The following is a 21,057-nucleotide window of genomic DNA, read 5'->3' as shown; positions in this document are numbered from 1 at the left end:
TGCCTGAGTGGCTCAGTCGGTTAAGCGTCCAACTTCGGCTCAGGTCATGATCTCATGGTTCGTGAGTTTGAACCCCATGTCGGTCTCTGTGCTGACAGCTCAGAGCCTGGAGCCTGCTTCGGATTCTGTGTCTCTCTCTCTCTCTCTCTGCCCCTCCCCTGTCTCTCTCTTTCTATTTCGCTCAAAAATAAATGTTAAAAAAATTATAATGTGGTAGGCAGAGAGTGCCTACATGACCAGTCCTCAGTAAAAACCCCAGGCACTAAGTCTCTAAGGAGCTTCCCTAGGCTGAATCATTGTACACATGTTGCTGCATTTCTGTTGCTGAAGGATGCGTTGTATCTGTGACTTCTCATGGGAAGGAGAGAGCATAAGAAAGTCTGTATATGGAGTCCTCCAGGCTTGCCCTAAGTCTTTTCTCCCTATGATAGGCTGTGTATCCTTAGTATACTGCTGTACAAAACCTTAGCTGTAATAACAATAAGCCGAGTTCTGTGAGTTCATGTGGTACATGTCTGAATGTAGGGATAGTCTTGGGTACCCCAACACCACATCCTTTTCCAAAGCAGTTCTTAGAGTAGGTGCTCAATAAATACTTTGTGATTAAGTTTCACAAGTCTCTTAACACTGTGGATGCTTAAAAAATGTAAACTCTTTTCTTTGGACCGTTGCTTGCTCATTTTGGCACCTGTAAGTTGTATCTGTATTTAAACAGGCCAACATTTTTAATGTATGATAGTTTCAAGGTGTTCTTTCACTGTCTATGAAGAATGCTTCTGGTTTTGCTTACTCATTTTCTTTTTCTTCTCTACATTTCAAGCAAGGTTGATACTATCAAACCAGTTCTCTTGGGCCGTTGTGATGCAGAATTAAGGGGAAGGATGGAGGGATAGTAGGAGTGAGCTCTGAGGACCAGATCTAGAACAGGTGTTTTGTGGGGAGCATCAGAAGAAGAGGGGCATGAAAGAGCTTGTGTGAGGTGAAGTAAGACTGTGAAAAGAAGGGGTCTTCATGAATCGCTGCTGTGCACCAAGCAAGAATCCCTTCAACAGTGTTTGAGAAAGGGAGAAAGAGAATATGTTGTGTAGAAATTACTTCTGGTTGCTGAGTTGTTTTTCTTTGATAAAGGCCCATACCTACGACCAAATCATGGTTCAAAGTTTAAGTTTTTCATTGATTTTGCTTGAGGATAGGAGCCATACCATTTGTAGTTCAGAATTTTGTACGTATAAATCCTCAGTAAGTTCTTGATGATACTGAGTGATGGCTTGATTCTCAACCATTGACGGGATACTTTGAACGTGCCAAGCACCAAGTGTGGAGATACAGAGATGAGCAAAAAGAAGTCCTTGCCCATGTCACAGAGGGAGGCTGACTTGCACACACATGTTTCCAATTCCATGTGGGAAATACTGGTGGTAGAATATGGGAGCCCTGGAGAGAGCACCTCTCCAGCTTACCAGAGGGTTGCTCCAAACTAAGCCCCATGATGCACAAGGAAAAGGAAACCTGGTCCATACCTAGTTTAAGTAACAGCTAGAAGAGTTTACAGACAGGGTACATGTTATGTGCCAGGGGGAAGTAGACCTCTAACACAAGGGCATCCAGTTGTGTTTCTGGAGCCTTAGCAAGGTGTCTTTGCAGCAGCATTTTCCAAGGTCTAAGGTTTAGACCAGGTTCAGAAACTTGATTTGGTTTGAGTTTACTGAGAGTGCATCTGCTTCTTAGGTGAGAAGTCACATTAATTAGCTAATGAGACTCATGTGGTCAAGGAGAATAACATATTTCTGGTGACAAAGACAACTGTCCCAGAAACCAAAATGCTCATCAGCTGGATCATCCGATTCTATTGATAGACCTTATAGCAAATCCGTCAGTAACCAGGCCTAATGAGCACAGAATTGGGCCTAGAGGAGTCTCTTAAATGACCTGCATGTTTTTGTTTTTTTTTTTTTAACGTTTATTTTATTTTATTTTATTTTTTTTGAGACAGAAAGAGACAGAGCATGAACAGGGTAGGGGCAGAGAGAGAGGGAGACACAGAATCTGAAACAGGCTCCAGGTTCTGAGCTGTCAGCACAGAGCCCGACGCGGGGCTCGAACTCACGGACCGTGAGATTATGACCTGAGCCGAAGTCGGACGCTTAACCGACCGAGCCACCCAGGCGCCCCAATGACCTTCATGTTTTATGCACTGCCTGCGTTTGCCACTGTGGCCTCGCTTTCCTATGATAATGTGAGTGATAACCGTTCTGTGTTGAGTCATTTTGTAAGAAGATGTGTTTTCAATTGTACCAGAAGATAAGTTCTGCTTATCTGTCAGCCATTGACTCTCTTTAAGGTGACAAAATATATTTTCATTCTGGTTATTAATTTTTACATACTTGAAATCATGAACCGTTGGAAGGTAATTAAATATCCATTTTGGGGGTTTTGGAGGAGGAGGGGCATCTCACAGTAGCCTTCATATGTCTGCTGGTGGAGGAGCCCAGCCACAGGTACCACCTTAAACTTCATGGCCTTGAATGTCACTGGTTCACTTCTGTGGTTGTGCTGGTGAAGCATTTATAATTTTTCTCACTAATTATCAATTACAGCTTCTGGTTTTTACCTTTCCTTAGTTGCTGCCTACTCGATTTCCATAGAATTAATTAGCATGAATAATTTTTGCAAATATACTGGCACTTAGTAGGAAGTACCATCCCTTAGCAAAGCATGCCATACAACAGTTAAAATCCTCAATTAATGGACAGCCTATGAGTTTTCATTTAACACCTACCAACTCTTCCTTCACTGAGTCTGACTTGCCTAAGGTCACCCACCTAGTTGGTGGCAGAGTTGCCATAACTTGGGAGCTCATATTATTTTGTATGTATCTTATTATTTTATGTGTAATTGGTGCCAATGGCCCTGAAAGAGAATGTATGTTTATTGAGTGCAGTCCTTTGTGTCAGGGTTTGTTTGCTGTTTGTTTTTTGTACTCCTTATACCTAGTATATTGCCTAGGGGTGAAAGATCTGTTGGATAGGGGCACCTGGGTGGCTCAGTCAGTTAAGCATGCAACTTCGGCTCAGGTCATGATGTCACGGTTCGTGAATTCGAGCCTCCTGTGGAGCTCTGTGCTGACAGCTCAGAGCCTGGAGTATGCTTCAGATTCTGGGTCTCCCTCTCTCCTTGCTTCTTCCCCACTCATGCTCTGTCTCTCTCAAAATTAATAAACATTCAAAAAATTAAAAGATTTGTTGTATAAATGATTAGATGATAACAATAAAAAAAAAAACAGGTTTTTTCCTTTGTCCTCATGAGATGCTTCTCTCACAATATCACATAAAAAGACTAAAGAGCATATTCATTATTCATTCAGCACCTGTTATGTTTGAGACAATCTGCTGGGTGCTGTATGGGCAAAGATCATAAGGACAAAGCATTGTTCTGAAGATAAGAGGCCATAAGGAAAAATGTCTCAGTGACTCTAGTGCATGGTACAAGTAAAGTGCCATAAAGGAGACCCAAATGCATGACTTTAGCAAATCAGGAACCATCACACCTTATGGGAGAAGCAGAGGAGGCTTCATGGAGGAGGTGACTTCGCCTGAATCTAGTAGCAACATCTGAATTTCAGAGAGAAAGATAAGCTCACAGACTAAGATAGTCGGCAAAGGGCACAAAAGGAAAAAGGAAGGTGAATGATTTTTGGAGGACTGCAGGAAGTCTCTCTTAGGTGTGGTATGTGAGGCAAAGTGCATGTATGCGGAAGGGAACGGGGCAAAGCCAGGATAGAAAGTCAGGGAAGTTCCTAGGCAGCATTGCTTGTCCAGGATCAGGGCCTTGCGCTTGGTTTATCAATGTGTATACTCCTCAAATATGAGCATGACCACATAGGTTATTTGGCAGCAGGAGGTGGGTGGGCTGGTTCTGTGGAATAAGGGAGGTAAGTTGGGAGGGGGTTGCAATAGTTGAGGAATAAGGTAGGGAGCAGTGAACCATGGGGTGGCCGTGGAGATGAAAAGGAAGGGGCAGCGTGGTAGCCTGAGTGTCCTACATAAAGGATGCATGAGCAAGGACCCATTAACAGCATGCGTTGCCTACTTATCACAACTTGTTAAAGTTGTCTACATAAACATTGATCTCATTTGCCTGTGAGATCCGAGAGGACAGGGCCCATGTAATGTTCATGTACTGAAACAGACATGGCTGATGTGTGGTAAATGTTTGCTGGATAAATGAATGGAAGTCGGGAGATGTGGCTTGGTAACAGCAGCTAGGTGTTAGTGGAAATAACATGTTTCTTGGGGCGACATGCTGGAATTTGGGGGTGTGGTCCATTTTTTCTGATGGAGTTTCTGGAAATAGATGACAGAACTGGATAGCAGTTACAAGCTGATGCATAAGTGGGGGCAAGATACAAAGAGGAGAGGGTGGTATACTTGATTGTAGAGAAAATAGAGTCACTTCTTTGAAGACGCCAGGTGAGACTGGAGAGAGAGTGCAACATGGTGTCCCTCTGGGGCAACAGGACTGTGGGACAAAGCTTGGACAGAGGGGAGGCCTAGGGTGGATGTGTGGGCAGTGTTAGCCAGTGGAAGCAGGAGGGAAGGACAGGTTGCCTCAGGAGAGGCAGTAAAACGAGGAATTCCATGTTCGGCGTCTGGAGTCAGACTGCTTGAATTCAAGTGCTGGCTCTCCTACTGATTCATTATGTGGTTTTAGTGACTTCACTTTCTCTTGCCTCAATTTCCTCTTCTGCACAGTGAGGATAACGTAATACCTGCATAAAAACATGCACAGCAGTCAGAACAGAGCCTGGAATGTGGGAAGCGCTCCATAAGCATTAATTACTCTTCTTACCAGAACCCACTCTGGTGACTTTGTATGTGTTAACCCATTTGATCCTTCATAACTAGATGGGGGCTAGTATCCTCATTCCACAAATGAGGAAACTGCGGTGCAGAGAGGTTTCCTACTTTGCTCACATTCTCAGAGTGAATCAGTGTGGTGAAGCTTACTGAAGATAGGTTCTTACCCAATCTACTTGGTGCCAGCTCGGGCACCTCTCGTCGAACACACCACCAGAGCCAGGTTGATAGGGTGAGAATACTCACGACTAAGTTAAATTTTATCACTGCGCACTGGGGAAGCAGACCTGGGAGGTGGGGCATAATGGGAGGAAAGCAAATGTTGCCAAGATTCACCTGGCAGTCTTATAAAAGCAGGTGGAAAGACTGGGGTACAAAGGATTCAGACCAGAGAGGCTCAGGGAATGGCCCGGTGTGGCAAATCAGAGTCGAACTACAATGGAACTGGCTTATTTGTGTCCCATGCAACGAGATGGAGCTGTCTATATTTGCTGGAAACTCCCTGAAGGAGCACGTTTGGGGATGAGTTTGGAGTGCCAACTTGTAAGTTTCTAATGTGGGGCCCTAAGAAATTAGTGATACAGTGAACAGTGATCAGGAAGTTGGGAGGCGAGCCACTTCTGTAACTGCTCCGTTGGAGAAAAGTGTCTTCAGAGGAACCAGCTCAGAATAGTGTCTGGGCATCAAAGTAGGCACTTTGTTATTTTCAGTGGCAGTTGGTTCTGATAAAACACTCTGGGCAGCCTTTACCTCACTGTCAATCCAGCTCTGCTTCTCTCCTTTCTGAAAGAAGGAAGTTAAGCCATGGCTCCTTTCTTCCCTGGAGTAGATGTCTTTTGTACACAGTAGCCATGTGATCTCCTTTTAAAAAGGCACTTTACGCCTCACTGTAATTCTCATCCATACTGAGTGCGTTGCTTTGCATTTGAGACTTAAGAAAATCAGTTCTGCTGACTTCCTGTTTTCTATCTTGGGCCTCAGCAGAACTTCCCATTCAAGTGGGACCAGGCGGCAAACACAAAGCTGGAATTTTCTGCTGAAGTTGATGTGCCATGGGAATAAAGTAAGTTCATGGGGTGGGGTGTTTGTCTCACCCCACTCTCAAAGTCTCTCCTTCAGCTGCTCTGGTCTTTACACCACAGGGGGTGAAATGGGATTGCTGAGAACTTTGGGCTCCAGGCCCATCAGAGCCTCAAAACTTGACACTCAGATGGAGCTCTTCACCACCTTGGGACATGACAGCAGCTCTTCCCTTTGACAGATCTTAAGGTTACTCTATTTTGGTGTATGTATCTTCTTGAGGTTTTTCTGTCTGAACATTTTACCTGCTAGTGTGAAAGGGTGGGGGAGGCAGATCTCAGAGGTTTAAGTGATTTGTAGTGACTTGGCCAAAATTACTCAGTTAAAAACAACACTGAGACTGAATCCTCAGTCTTCTGTCTTCAGGTCTCTCATGCTTGATTTTTCTCATGGCCACACTGCTTTTTCTGGTGGGGGTTGGGGTGTGCATGGTGCTGACAAAGGAGAGGAAGTGGTGGCTGGCTTGGGAATCCTGAGCAGCTCTCATCCACCACAGAATCGTGTGCCCTGCTTAATGAAATAGAAAATGTTAAGTAGATACATGGCCATGCAATTCTTTACACATAAAGGGCTTGGAGTCTTTTTTGGTGTCACAGATATTAGGGTGATGTGACCAGGGGAGTCCCTGTCTGCTGCAAGGAGTAAAACTACAAAAGTCAAATGTGGGCCCGGTGGTGATTCACACCTGTACTCAGGTGACAGGAGTGTCTCTGTTAGTTGTTGAGCTGGTAATAGCACAGAGACACCCTCATTTCCCTGCCCCCCCAGATCTTGGCAAGGCAAACGGAGGTGGGGAATCAGTTGTGAGTTGGGGTTGATGATTATATTTAGACTTTAACACATAATTAGTTCTGGAGGTAGGAAAATGGGATGGGAATTGGTGGCTACTTAGCAGAAGTGAGCAAGAGAGCTCTGGTTCTTAGGAAGAAACAAGAAATAGGACAGGGACAGGGAGTAAGGCCTGTGGAAGTCTTTGTTGCCTGTTTTGCCTGGCGCATCTGTGGAATGATCCCGCTCATCCAGGGCTCCGAAGGGTCCTTTCATTTTGGAGGAGTCCTCATGACTATCCCCGTAACCAAGTTGTACTGATAGGAGACTGAAAGGGGCCTTCTCTGCCAGGGCCTCAGGCTGCTGGATGTGTTCTGACGTGGTCTGTGAGCAGTGCCCAAGCTGTACGGTGCCCTCTCCTGAACCAAGCCCCTCCCTTGACCCCCAAGCAGAAGTGCCTGGTGGGTGATGGTGATCTGGACACCTGCCTGGGGCCACTGCCCATGTTGCTATGAGATCCTGACGGTTCTTTTTCTGGATTCACAGATGACAGGGAGTGAATGAGGGAAGTCAAATATTGTGGCAAGGAGGGCCTGGCAAACATGGGCATGGTCAGCAGAAGTTTGTCCCTGGAGTGGAATGCTGACAGAGGATGATGCTGAGATTTGGGAAGGAACCTCAGAAGAGTAGGTCCTCAGGCAAAGGATTAAACAAAGAAAAAACACATCTGGTCTTGAATATGGTTGAGGTATGGGGTTAGCATTACATGTAACCGTCTGATGGGAATGGGGTGGGATGAGACACAAAGGGCATCTGGAGATAGAGAGCAATGGAGGCGATAAAGAACATAGTCTTGGAATTGACCGGAAGCTCCCTCCCTGACTGCCAGGCACAGTCCTCCACAGAGGGCTCCTACCTCTGGCCCCAAAACAGCCAGGCAATATGTTCTTAAAGAGCCCAAGACAGAATTTTTGTAAACTCACTTCTGTTTCGAAGGCATGAGGAAATATCACCACTTAAAAGAACCTCAGGGAAATCACTTTTGAAAAGCAAAGAATGATTTTAAGGAGCAGGCACTCAACAATTGCTTTTGAATCTCTGCATTTTAATCCATTTGCTCAGAGTAGGACTGGGCATTTCACCCTTTGCCTGGGAGGGATAGTTTTTCTCTTAAACAGATCTGTGAAGTTCTTAACTGGGCATAGAAATGAATTATTTCCCAGGAGTTTTTACTTTCGATGTTAAAAAGTGGGGCAAAATCATTTCATAGAACAGAACTTAGAGAAGATGAAAAAGTTATTTTCTTTAAAAAACTGTTCTTTTTCTGTTAGGCCTTCTCTAATAGCACCTTTGGAGATAGCTACCAAAGGATAATCCTACCAACAGAGACACCCAGCCTCTAAGTCTGGCTTTTGGAAAACGAACATTAATTCTTTTTTCTAAACAGGACATTGTGAGCTCAGTCATGTACACTATGAAAATAATTGGTGTGTGTCAGTACACTTTGTGCCAGATTTCATGCTTGTTGAAAGGTGATTGGATTCAAACCAGCGTGTTTAAAGGTCAACTGATTGTTCTTAAACAGTGCAGAGTTTTAACTCTTTCATGATCACGGATTTGTAACCACAGTCTCGGAAGAGACTGATACTGTGTTTTAACTCTCTGACCTTTTTGTTCTTAAATTAAAAAAAAAAAAGTTCTCAGGTCTTTCTTGTGGGTGAAGAGTTTGAGAAATGAGTTCCCTGCTGGTATTTGGAGGTGGGTGGGAAAAGAGACTTAGTTTTGTTTTTTTTTTCCCCCTATATTGTCTGCAAGTTTTCACTGTGAGACTGTGTGCTAGTTCCTTAAAAACTCCTGAGTGTCATTTGCCTCATTTGCAGACTCAGGATGACATTACCTTCCTCAGTGTTACTGGCAAAATTAAATGAGTTAATTCACGTACACTGTTTGAAACAATGCCTGGCACAAAACAGATGCTCAAGAAATATTAACTCATTATTATTATGATTATTAGTTCTGTAAATCTAATGTTTTTCATGAATTGCTACACCATATACCGATGTTTGACTGATAAGATTTCTTCTTTTTGGAGAAGTTCAAGCCCAGGAATTGAGATTAAAGATGGTTTTCTTCTCATCCCATCACCCCAATATTTTTGGCCTAAACTCTAGCTGAGGTGGCCTGGGAGACATCATAAAGGAGACAGAGGTCTTAGCCAGAGAGCTAGGAGACCAAATTGCCAGGGTAGTTCTTGAGGGAAAAGGTGGGGATCCAGATCTGGTGGCAGGATGATCATTTAGCCTCTGAGGAAAAGTCTGGAAGACTAAAGCAGGTAAAAAGCATAAAGAGTATAGCTCAGGGATTGTTTTCAGCAAAAGACCAGTAGATGGGAACCCAGAGGAGAGCTGGAGAAATGTCTCCTCTGACCTGTCCTTTATCTTCACTCATTGCCTCTGAAACACTTTGTGCCCCTTCTAGAACCCTCCTTGAGCTCAAGTTCAGTTGTTCTTGAACATTCTCTTTCACAGACATGACCTCCATGAGATTGTTATCATCATCTCTAATTAATGGACTCATTGAAGACCTACAGTTTTCACCATGAACTAATTTAATTTTACCCCATCACACACTTATTCACAAATCTAACTTTTACATTTGAGCTAAAGCAAAAACGATATTACTACAAAGTGCATGCTATAGTAAATACCAAGTGTTAGAACATTAATGACACTTAGAATTATGTTAAGAATAGTTTCCAGAACATGGTTTTTAAAAATGTTTGGACTGCAACCAACAATAAGAAACAGATTTTTTTTTTTTAAGTTTATTTATATTAAATGAGAGAGACAGCAAGTGTGTGAGTGGGGGAGGGGCAGAGAGGTGTGAGAGAGAGAATACCAAGCAGCCTCTGCACTGTCAACGCACAACCCACACCAGGCTGGATCCTACAAACTGAGAGATCAGGACCTGAGCCAAAATCAACAGTTGGACACTTAACCAGCAGAGTCACCCAGGTGCCCCAATAAGAAACACATTTTTACATCATAGTCTCTATATATCTGTATAGATAGTTGTGTGTGGATATGTGTGTATATTGCTTAAGTAAAAGTTTTTTTTTCTTTTTTTAAAATGTTTATTTACTCTTGAAAGAGAGAGTTACAGAGCATGAGTGCTGGAGGGGCAGAGAGAGGGGGAGACAAAGAATCCAAAGCAGGCTCCAGGCTCTGAGCTGTCTGCACAGAGCCCAACGTGGGGCTCGAACCCACAAACCATGAGATCGTGACCTGAACTGAAGTTGTACTCTTAACTGACTGAGCCACCCAGGCGCCCCTAAGCTAAAGTTTGATGAAAAACTGCTTAATCTCACTGCACAAGAAGCACTTTGGTACTTCTCTCTGATGGAGTAAAAGGGTGTTTGTAACCCACTAACCACATAACATGTGGTTGGAAAAGTCCTGATCTAGAGTACCATCCAATGATGGTTGTTTGAGTTCATGTAGATGGTCTATATATCATACATGAAAAGGGGTTGTAACCATCTCAGTTAGATACTAAAGAATTTTCTATTTTTTTTTGACTCAGAAAGGAAGATGTGTATCTTGCTCATGTATGTACATAGGCATATATATATCAATCATAATGTCAGTTTTCCATAAAGTCAATGCTATCATAATAAAAATACCAAATCTTTACTTTTTTTTTTACAAACATAAATATTTTAAAATTTATAGGGAAATAAACTTACAGCTCTAAAGAAAAAGAACAAGGAGTGAAGATTTACTTTCTCAGATATAAAATACAATAAGACCAGTGTGGTATTAACAGAAAAATAGCCTACAGTAGTGCTCTTCTAGGTCTTAGTTAGAAGCATTTTCTGTGTATTTGATGTTTTTGATGCTGTTACAAATTATATTATTTTGTAAATTTCAATCATTGTTGCTAAAAACAGATACACATTTAATTTTTTGGTCCAGCAACCTGGCTAAACTCCCTGATTGATTAAAATACTTTAGCTTCTTTTGAATAACACAATCACAGTACCCAAAAATACTGACATTTTTTTCATTCTCTTCCAGTCCTATTCCCTTTGTTTGGCTTTTCCTTTGTCTTAATACTTTGCATAGTCCTTACAGTAAGTAAATCGTTGAATAGAAATGATGATGGCAAATAGCCTTTTGTGTCTTCCTGATGTCAAAGGAAACGTTTTCACCATTACTGTAGTAAGTGTGAAGTTTACTATGGTGTTTGAAAATTTCTTTTTGTGAATATTCTTTATTAGAAGTTGAATTTTATCAATGGCTTTTTCTGAATCAAGATGATTGAGATGTCTCTTTCACTATATTATTGTGGTTGGCTTTACTGAACTGATTGAATATTAAACCAACTTTGAGTTCCTGGAATAAACTGAACTTAGCTCTCATACATTACATTACTGTTAATATTTGTTTATATATAAATATATATATATATATTTTAAAGTTTATTTATTTTTGACAGAGAGAGAGAGAGAGAGAGACAGAGCATGAGTGGGGGAGGGGCAGAGAGAAGGAGACACAGAATCCAAAGCAGGCTCCAGGCTCTGAGCTGTCAGCACAGAGCCCAACGCAAGGCTCGAACTCAGGGACAGTGAGATCATGACCTGAGCCGAAGTCGGACGCTCTACTGACTGAGCCACCCAGGCACCCCTGTTAATATTTTCTTTAAGATTTTTGCATTTATCACATGAGAAAGTCTGACCCAAGATTTCATTTTTTAAGGTAACTTTCTCAGGTTTTGGTATCAAGGTAATGCTAGCCTCATAATATGATTTGAAGGGTAGATAGTGGACATTTGCGCTTTTCTTTCCTTAGTTCTTTCTTGATCACTTATCAAACTTTCTTGGTTTACCTTATCAAACTTATTTGGACTTTTCAAATAATCATCTGTTGGCTTTGTTGATACTCTGTTGTAGTTTTAAAATTTTCCATTAGTTTCCATTCTTTAGTGTTGCCTTTCTTCTGTTTTCTTTGGTTTTAATTTGCTGTTCTTATATAACTTCTGGAGGTAGAGTCTATGACAATTGATTTTCAGGCTTTTTTTTCTCATCCAATATATATATTTAAGACTATACATATTTCTCAAAGATGAGATTTGGTTATATCACGCAAAACTTCCTTCACAGGATTTTAATTTTTACTTAGTTAAAAATGTTTTTGGATTTCTATTGAGAATTCTTCTTTGATCCATGTGTTATTTATACATGCGTCACTTAATTTCCAAACATATGGACATTATTTACCTTATTAATTTCTAGGTTAATTCTACTGTGGTCACTTAAAAAATATATTCTGCTGTCATGAAGGCTGTGTTCTAGATGTGTCCATTAAATAAAGTTTTGAATCCTGTTGTTCATATTGTTTCTGTAATTACTGCTTATTTTTATGTGTATTACATCTCTTACAAGAAAGACATGGTAAAATGTCCCATCGTGATTTGTGGATTTATGTTTTTTCTTTCTAATTCTGTGAATTTTTATGTTAAAGATCTTGAGTCTATACTCAACATATACTGTTAGAATAGTTTTCTTGCTGGTAAACTGAACCTTTTTTTGTTGTGAAATATTCCTCTTTATTTCACCTAATGCTTTTTGTCTTAAAATCACCTTGTCTGATATGAACATCATGGCCTCATCTGTGTTTGTAGATGATGTTTGCATAATGACTTTTCCCCATCCTTCACTTTTAGTCTTTAGAAATCCTTATATTTGAGGAGTGTGTCTTGTAAGATGTATATTTTTTATTCAATCCAGCTCAGCAATTTTTGTATTTTAATTGAAATATTTAATCTGTTAATGTCTTACACAATCACTGGTATAGATTTGCATTTAAATGTATCATGTTATTATTCCCTATCTGTAATATTTTTTCTGTTGACTTTTTTTTCCTTTTCACTTTCTTTTGGTTTGGGGTGCAAAAAATTACTCTTACTTTTACTATCATTTACTTTGCCCTGTCTGTTAGCTTGGTAGGTATACATTCTTTTCTATGTTTTTAAGGGGTTAACAGAAATTGTTACATACATTATTGACTCAGAAAGCCTAAAGTTAAATTAATACTTTGCCATTTCCTGGATGCTTCATAAGAATACATATTTAGCTCCTTTTTTGGTTCTTTTTTCTTAATGTACCTCAGTTATCTAGCTGTGACCTTTTATTTCTGCCTGAAGAGTAACTTTAGTGTTTTCTTTGAGTATGTGTCTGCTGCTAAGGAGTCTCTCTCTTTTTGTTTCCTCTGTTTTTGAAAGATATTTTCATTGGGTATAGAAATCTAGGTTGGTAATTATTTTCTTGAAGCATTTTGAAGATACTGCAGATGATTAAAGGAATCAAGTATTTTGATTACTTGACATAAAGATCTTTTTTATGTAGAAACTAAAGGGCAGTCCTGAATTATTGAAACATACTAGGTAGTGTTTTTACAACTCTCAAAAAGAGAGAGGGAGCATGAAACATGTAAATCTAGGTTAAATGAAATATGTAAAAGTATGCAAAGATAACGCAAGAGTGCACAGGTCTATGTCTTGCTCCAAATTGACTTTAACAGTCTCAGACTAGTTTACTCTCTAAAAAACACTTAGAATACTATTTCATATCCATTTTGTTTATAAGGTCAGCTCAAAATATTCTCTAGTAGCTTTCCTCATCATTGACAGCTTCATTTTTCCACGGTTGTTGGTTAGCTGTGTTTCATTGAATATTTTCATTTTTGGATAACAGTTGTTGGAAAAATAACTACATGTGATACCTTTCTGGTGGGCATGTTGGGCCTGTAATTGTGTGTTTGACTTATTGCTTATTTTTTCACCTAGAATAGTATTAAGCTGCAGTATTCTTTCTTCAGCCTTAATATAGTCCTTGAAATGTGAACTAAACTCTTACCATTGAGATATTTTTTTCCTTTACTAAAATACATTGTATATAATAAGAAGTTAGGAGTATGAGTTTTATAGTAAAACAAATCTGGATTCAGATAGTAGCTCTGTTAATTACTAGTTGTGCATCCTTGGAAAAAGACTCCAACTCTGCAGCCTTAGTTTTATTATCTGTAAAATGAGATCAGTAATTTCTACCTTACAATGCTATTTTAAGAATAAATGAAATGGAAAATGAGTTACTTGTCATGCTCCGTATGGCAGCCATTGTTAATAATTTAAAAAATTTGTATAGTATGGTATTGCCTGCTAAATTTCTTCATAGAAGTAAAGATGTTTTATTGGCAGATGATACTTGGTATGAGAATGGTTCCTTATGAAATAAAATAACTTACTGCTTTATTCTTTGGAGTTTATGAAGATAGATATGTGGTGAGTCTTTGAGCCAAGGGCATATAATAAATTCTGTATTTTTAATTTAACAAGTGTGATGGTTAATTTTATGTATCAGCTTTACCATATCACGGGGTGCCCAGATGCTTGGTTAAATGTTATTTGTAGATGTGTGTGTGAAGGTGTTTTTAGTTAAGACTAGCATGCAACTGGTAGACTTAGTTAAGCAGAGTCCTGCTACCCCTAACCCACAGTGTGGTTAGGCATTCTCCAGTCTTTTGAGGATCTGAAAAGAACAAAAAATAGAGTAAGGGAGAATTGATTCTCTCTGCCTGACTGCTAAGCTAAAACATGAGCCTTCTACCCTTGACTGGGACTTAAAACCATTAACCCTCCAGTTCTCACAGTTAGGTCACTGGCTCTGCCTGTGTATATCTCTATATCTATCTCCAACTGGTACTGTTTCTCTGGAGAATCTTGACTAACACAATAAGCATTTATTGAGTCTTTCACAATGCAGTATTACAGCCCTCTGACTTCAGCTCTCACAGTGTCAACCAGTGTCGTTTTCTTGGAATATTGAGTGCTGAGTTTTAGTATTTCTGTGCTTTTGGCTGGGATTTTGTATAATGGCCCCATTATAATGCTGAAGTGTGGTGTAGTGTTGTTAAGCACAAGAAGGCTGTAATATGACTTAAATATGTATGTGTTAGATGAACTTTGTTTAGGCTTGATTTATAGCGCTGTTGGCATGGGTTTAATGTTAATGAATCAATTAAACGTATATTAAATAACGTATCTTGAAACAGAAGCACACATAAAACAAGGTTATGTATAGATTGGTTGTTGAAAATGTGATCAGAGGCTCCCAGGAGCCCAGCCCTGTATTTCCCTTAGGAACAGAGGTTCAGTATTGACTAATTCGGTGTTGTCAGTTTTTTACTAGAACACAATTAAGATGGATAGTGAGAATCAACTGTATAAACATTTTATTTAAGCTGAAAAGATGGCTGATGAATATGTATGTCTAGACATTTTTTAAATTATAGTCAACCCAAACAACATGGAACTATTTTTATTTAATTTTGAAAGATACTTGGTTTACTTTAGCAGTTATTTACAGGTCAATATGTCAAGTAAGTCAGATGCAGTTGAGTTAGATAGTTTGTGCTCTGAAGGGGTTCCCAGTATACCATGGAAGGCAAAGAGGTGCAATCAACAGTACTGACATTTGTTTGTATTCCTGGGGCATATGTAAAATAGAGTCAGAGAGGGTCCAGCCTAGGTACAGAAAACAACCAGGGAATGCCCACAGAGCAGATACCTACAACATGTCTGTGAAGGTTGACGTTATCTTCGAGCTCCAAGGGTTTACAGATGGAAAGTTTCCCAGACACCCAGCATGTGGTGAGGTCCTAACCATATCTAGATGTAGAGCTAGACCAGAGACTAAGGGCCATGGCTCAGATTAAGAATTTACCTGCTAAACCACGTATGTGTTGTATGTGCTATGTGGTTAAACTAAATACCGAGGTCTAGGCTTACAAATGAGCTTATGTTCCAGAAATTCCACTTAGGTCTGATTTTTAGAAGTCAGTTTGAGGTAGTTCTGGGATGAGCTCCAAAATGACTATTTTGTGTTTGAGCATTTTTATAGAAAGGGTTTCATGGATTTCATTTGGTTCTGAAAGGGGTTCATGATTCTAAAATGTCTAAAAGTTGTATTAAAAGATGATGTAATATAATGAACTGTTTATTACAAGGTACCATGTGAAAAAAAATGACAGCATATATAGTATAATCACAATTTGGATGTCTGTGACCAGAAAGTGTATGTTAACAGAAGTTGTCTCTTGCTAATGGAACTATAGGTATTTCTTTTCCTTATTTAATCTTTTTTCCTTCCAAATTCTCAAAATGATTACCTATTTTTGATAATCAGAAAAAAACGTCAAATAACATTTTGTGCCACTTGAACTATGCTTCATGTAAGGGAAGTCCTGTTCTTTTCTCTTGTTTCCACATTTCAAAAGTTCCCTTAATTTAAGTTGTATGAAAGTTAAAATGGCAACTCAGTTCACATTTGCTCATTTACAGTCCCCTTTTCTTGACATGGTTTCATCCCAGGTTAAACCTTTGTGCTCAGGCTCCTTTCCCACTCTTGCCTCCCTCCTCTCCTTCCCCTTTTTGTTCTGGTACCCCTTTCCCTTTTTGAAAAAAGTTAAATTCCATCTACTCTTCTTTAAAAGCATTAGCTTTTTTGTCTTACCTGTTGGGGATATGATGTGTACTCTTCAGATACTCAGTTTCACCTATTCACCCCCTTCCCCCCTTTTTTCCCTTGTTGCTTTGTTCTGGCATTTTATTTTGGAAGATAGAAGAAGCGTTTGCAGAATAGCCTCTTAAAAACCTCAGAGCCTTGGTAGTACTTTTGTGTTAATTTTCAATTGTATTCCTTTTGGGATTTCACAAGTGTTTTCCCACACTATCAGCCGCAAGGGTGTATATGTGTGTACAGGTGTGTGTGACTGTGCACGTATGTGAGAGAGAGAGAGAGAGAGAGAGAGAGAGAGAGAGTGTGTGTGTGTGTGTGTGTGTGTGTGTGTGTGTACACATACTCTTTCTGATCAGGAACTGTGTCTTTTCTCCCCGGTGGAAGTGGACCCTGCAGGGATGCTGACTCCCTATTGGCCAGTTTGGGCATAGCTTAGTGACCTAGCAGAGTTGGATACCTGGGACTTACCCTGTATGCACAGAAGGGTGATGCCCTGATCCATCTGGTACGAGCAGGCTGGTGGCCATACTTGAGAGCCTTGATGAAGATGGGGGCAATTTAGGCAGGCTCTGCAGTGGCAACCAGGCTGGTTCTGAGCAACAGAGGATGGTTTGTAATCTGTCCCCAAACCTGCTAATGAGCAAATAGGTACGTACATTAGATATGATGGCAGAACTTGATTTATGTATGTGTGGGTGCAGGACTGAATTAAAATGACAACTTGAGAAAGGAGCTAAGGACCAGGTTGGGAGATTCTGAGTCAAAAATCAAGGCTAAGAATTACAGGATGAACATTTTTTATGTGTAAATTGGAATGGAGAGCAGATACTGGTATTGAAGTAGTGTATTATGTTTATTTTATTTCCTTAAATCTGAAGTCTGGCTTTTAAGTTGTTTCCAGGGTAGATCCATCAGCCCTGAGCCTTGAAAATTTTCCTGATAAATTATACCTGCGATAAAAAGAGCTGGGCACGTGTGACCCTGACTTGCAGTCTGCAAACATCCATGGCTGTATTCAAGAGTGTTCAGCTCAGTGTCTCCTCATGGAGAAAAATGTACCTTGGTATGCTTCCTGGAGCTCTTCATTCAAAAGACAGAACAGCAGGGGTGGTGGTGCCTGGGTGGCTCAGTCGGTTGAGTGCTGGACTCTTGATTTCGACTCAGGTCATGATCTCATTGTTTGTGAGATGGAGTCCCATGTTGGGCTCTGTGCTGGCAACATGGAGCCTGTTTGGGATTCTCTCTCTGTCTCTCTCTGCCTCTCCCCTGTGTGCTCTCACATGCTCTCTCTCTTTCTCAAAAAAAAAAAAAAAAAAAAAAAAAAAATATATATATATATATATATATATGTAAAACAGCAAAAGACAGAACTGAGTAGAGAAAGGGATAGTTGGTGAGACAGGCCCTTTACCCTCAAGTTATTTTCTTAAAATCCAAAGTCACATGGGTGAAAATTGGGCTTCATTAAATTTATCTGATGGGAAACAAAACATGCAGATGATACAGGATTCCTAAATGTGCCAGAAGAGCAGAGGGGAGTGATCCCTGCTGTGCACAGTGCTAATGCCACAAGTGTCCCTTGCCATAACTGTCCTTGGAAAATGTCAAAGAGTTGATCTAATTTCCCCACCACCTTAGTCTTCCCTTTATGTGTCCTCTTGGAGTACTTCCTCCCCCTTTCTCCTTCTGGTAAGCACATATCCACAAGAAATGTCACCTTTCAGGAATGATCAGTCAAGCACACCTTTGTATGAATATAAGATTTATTTATTTATTTTATTAGAAAAATTTTTTTAATGTTAATTTATTTTTGAGACCAAGACAGAGCATGAACAGGGGAGGGTCAGAGAGAGGGAGACACAAAATCAAAGCAGGCTCCAGGCTCCGAGCTGTCAGCACAGATCCCAGCACAGAGACCAACATGGGGCTCGAACTCACGGACCGTGAGATCATGACCTGAGCTGAAGTTGGATGCTCAACCGACTGAGCCACCCAGGTGCCCCGAGATTTATAAGAATTCATTTAGATGTTTGAATTTGACATTGCATCCTTTATTTTAGAACAAAATGCACGTTTCCTACAAGTAGTCAGGTGACTCATTTTATGCTTCTTTGTGTGTGGAGGACTGGTTTTGGGAGATATCCTGTTTGTAGCCTATGTGTCAAATCCTACCTTTATTAAGAACACAGACTGTGTCTTGTGGTATCGGGAGTCTGGCTTCTCACTTAAAAACATTCCCCCTTTTTTCTCACCGTGATGAATTTTAATTTTAAAGCTTAAGTCACTGTATCAACTTTAATGTCAAATAAATTGGAAAAAGAAGGGATAGCTTGTTGAAAAAGATGGTGGAAATGATCATGTTCCAGGCTTAGTTTAGTGAAGTTGGTAAACTCTCTAATGGATTCAGACTCTGTTTAGATCATTTTGCTTTGGCGTCCCCATTTCAGTGTGGAGGAGGCTGTTTTGTAAACTGATCTTTTTGCAGAGAGGACTAAATGGCCTGAGGGACAATACAGACCGTTGTGAGGGGGCTGAAATAAAGACTCAAGGCTGCTATGCTACCACATACCTCAAACAGCAGATGCCACAGAATTGCTTTTTGAAAAGTGTTACCTTTCACATGTTATGCTAAAAATAAATACCTAAGAAGACCTGAAAAACTTGAAAGAACTAGAGAAGCAGGCTGAGTTATACAAAAGCAATTTGCAAGATTACAGAAGTAATAGAAATTGTAAAAAGTAAAACATATTAGTGCTTTAAGTTCCAAAGCAGTTTTTGATAATATAGTCAGAACAGAAATAAGAAAGGCATCCAAAAACTGGAGAGTCCCTAGGAGACTGCAAAAAGCTATAGAAAATGCTATAGCATTGGTGGATCAGACAGAATGCCTTTATTCCCCCAGACTTCTCATCTCTTTGTTTTCCCTTTTGAAATTCACCTTCAGAAAATCTTACATGGTTACTTCTACCTGGCCAACTCACACTTGGTCCTTTTTCAACTCTAGTCGTCTGCGTATCTTATAGATGTCCCCTTCAGTTGCTTATTGTGTGGCTTGTCACTCTATGCTCTAGACTTACTAAGGTCAAGAAACATGTCTTTGCTATCTTTGGAGTTCCCCCTATTGTTTCAGTACAATTGTGTTCTTCGAGAACTGCATTTGATAAATGTTGCCTAACTCAGTGGATACTTGCAGAGTTAAAAAAAAAAAAAGTTAATGGAAAGATATTCAACTTTGCTATTATTAATATTTATGTGCCATATTCTGGAAAATCTGTAGAAGACCAGATAAGATAAAAGCTGGAGGAACAAGATGTAGGTAGAATAGTGAGAATGCAAAAGACTTTTAATAATGTCTTGACATAAATAATAAAGGTGGTAAGAGTAATAATGATACAGCTTGACATTTCTGTAGCATTTATCTGAAAGCACTTTCACATCATAAAGAACAGAGGGATAAAGGAATAGAAATAAATGTAAGGAATACCAAGGAAATGCCGAGATAAAAAAGCAAAACGACAAAAGAAAGGTGAAGAAAATAAAGCCAAAAATAAGGAAACAGTAGGACGATTTACTAACAACTTGGAACAGTTGTTAGCTAAATCACACAGTAGGCAGAGAGTGTCAAATAAATATTTACGACAATGGTGGTTTTTATAACAGGTTGAGTCTGCTGTGTATAGATAAAGCATGTTTTCCCTTGTGTTCTACCAGGTAGTGGCTGAGGGAGAGTCCTGCATTCTCTAGCTTGCTCTTTCTCCATTTGTTGTTCACGAGGATTTGTAGTGATGCAGTACAGTTAAATGTATTCCAGCCACTCTCCCTGTCTCCTCATGAAGACACAGAAATGTGAAGGATACTCACCTGTAGTAGATTATTTCTCTGATTTCACAGAAGCTCAGTTAGGCTTGCTGCAGAGACCATGGTCGATTTTCATTGCTGTTGGAGGATTCTGAACATTACCTAACCTTAGGAAGCAGGTGTCAAATTATTGTCAATAACCCTGACGATATAGTAAGTAATTATAACGAAGTTCCAAAATGACGAGTGACATTGAATATCCTTTCATGCGTCTATTGGCCATCTGTATGTCTTCTTTGGAAAAATGTGTATTCATGTCCTCTGCCCATTTTCAAAGTGGATTATTTGTTTGGCATTGTGTAAATTATTTATATATTTCGGATATTAAGCCCTTATCAAATATATCATTTGCAAATACCTTCTCCCATTCAGTAAGTTGTCTTTTTAATTTTTTTAATGTTTGTATATTTTTGAGAAAGAGAGTCAGAGTACAAGCAGGGGAGGGGCAGAGAGAGAGGGAGACACAGAATCTGAAGCAGGCTCCAGGTCCTGAGCTGTCAGCACAGAGCCCGACTCGAACTCATGAACCGTGAGATCATACCTGAGCCGAAGTTAGACGCTTAACCAACTGAGCCACTGTGTGTCACCAGTAAGTTGTCTTTTTCTTTTGTTGATGGTTTCATTCTGTGTGCAAAAGTTTTTATTTTGGGGCAGTACCAATAGTTTAATTTTGTTTCCCTTACCAAAGACCTATCTAGAAAAGTGTTACCATGGTCAGTGTCAGAGAAGTTACTGCCTATGTTTTCTTCCAGGAATTTTAGGGTTTCACGTTTCACATTTAAGTCTTTAATCGATTTTGAGTGTATTTTTGTGTATGATGTAAGAGAGTAATATTGTTGCATATTGCTTATTGTTGCAATATTGCATAATTGCATAAAATTGTGGCATATTGCATAATTGCATATTGCATAATATTGC

General features: G+C 39.9%; 1 protein-coding gene across 1 annotated transcript in view; it reads left to right on the top strand.

The window, feature by feature from the left end:
* Window positions 1–5,133: 5,133 nt before the first annotated feature.
* The window catches only part of PDE4D (phosphodiesterase 4D), a 1,410,663-nt gene continuing 1,394,739 nt past the window's right edge, over window positions 5,134–21,057 (top strand). Inside the window, exons 1-2 of the mRNA XM_042939546.1 lie at window positions 5,134–5,399; window positions 5,838–5,919. The gene's annotated coding sequence lies outside the window, so the exon portion shown is untranslated. The remainder of the gene's footprint in view (window positions 5,400–5,837; window positions 5,920–21,057) is intronic.

This window comes from Panthera leo, chromosome A1 (genome assembly GCF_018350215.1).
Source record: "Panthera leo isolate Ple1 chromosome A1, P.leo_Ple1_pat1.1, whole genome shotgun sequence".
Classification (NCBI taxonomy): Eukaryota; Metazoa; Chordata; class Mammalia; order Carnivora; family Felidae; genus Panthera; species Panthera leo.
The sequence above is the reverse complement of the archived record's forward strand: the minus strand, read 5'-3'. Positions and strand labels throughout refer to the sequence as shown.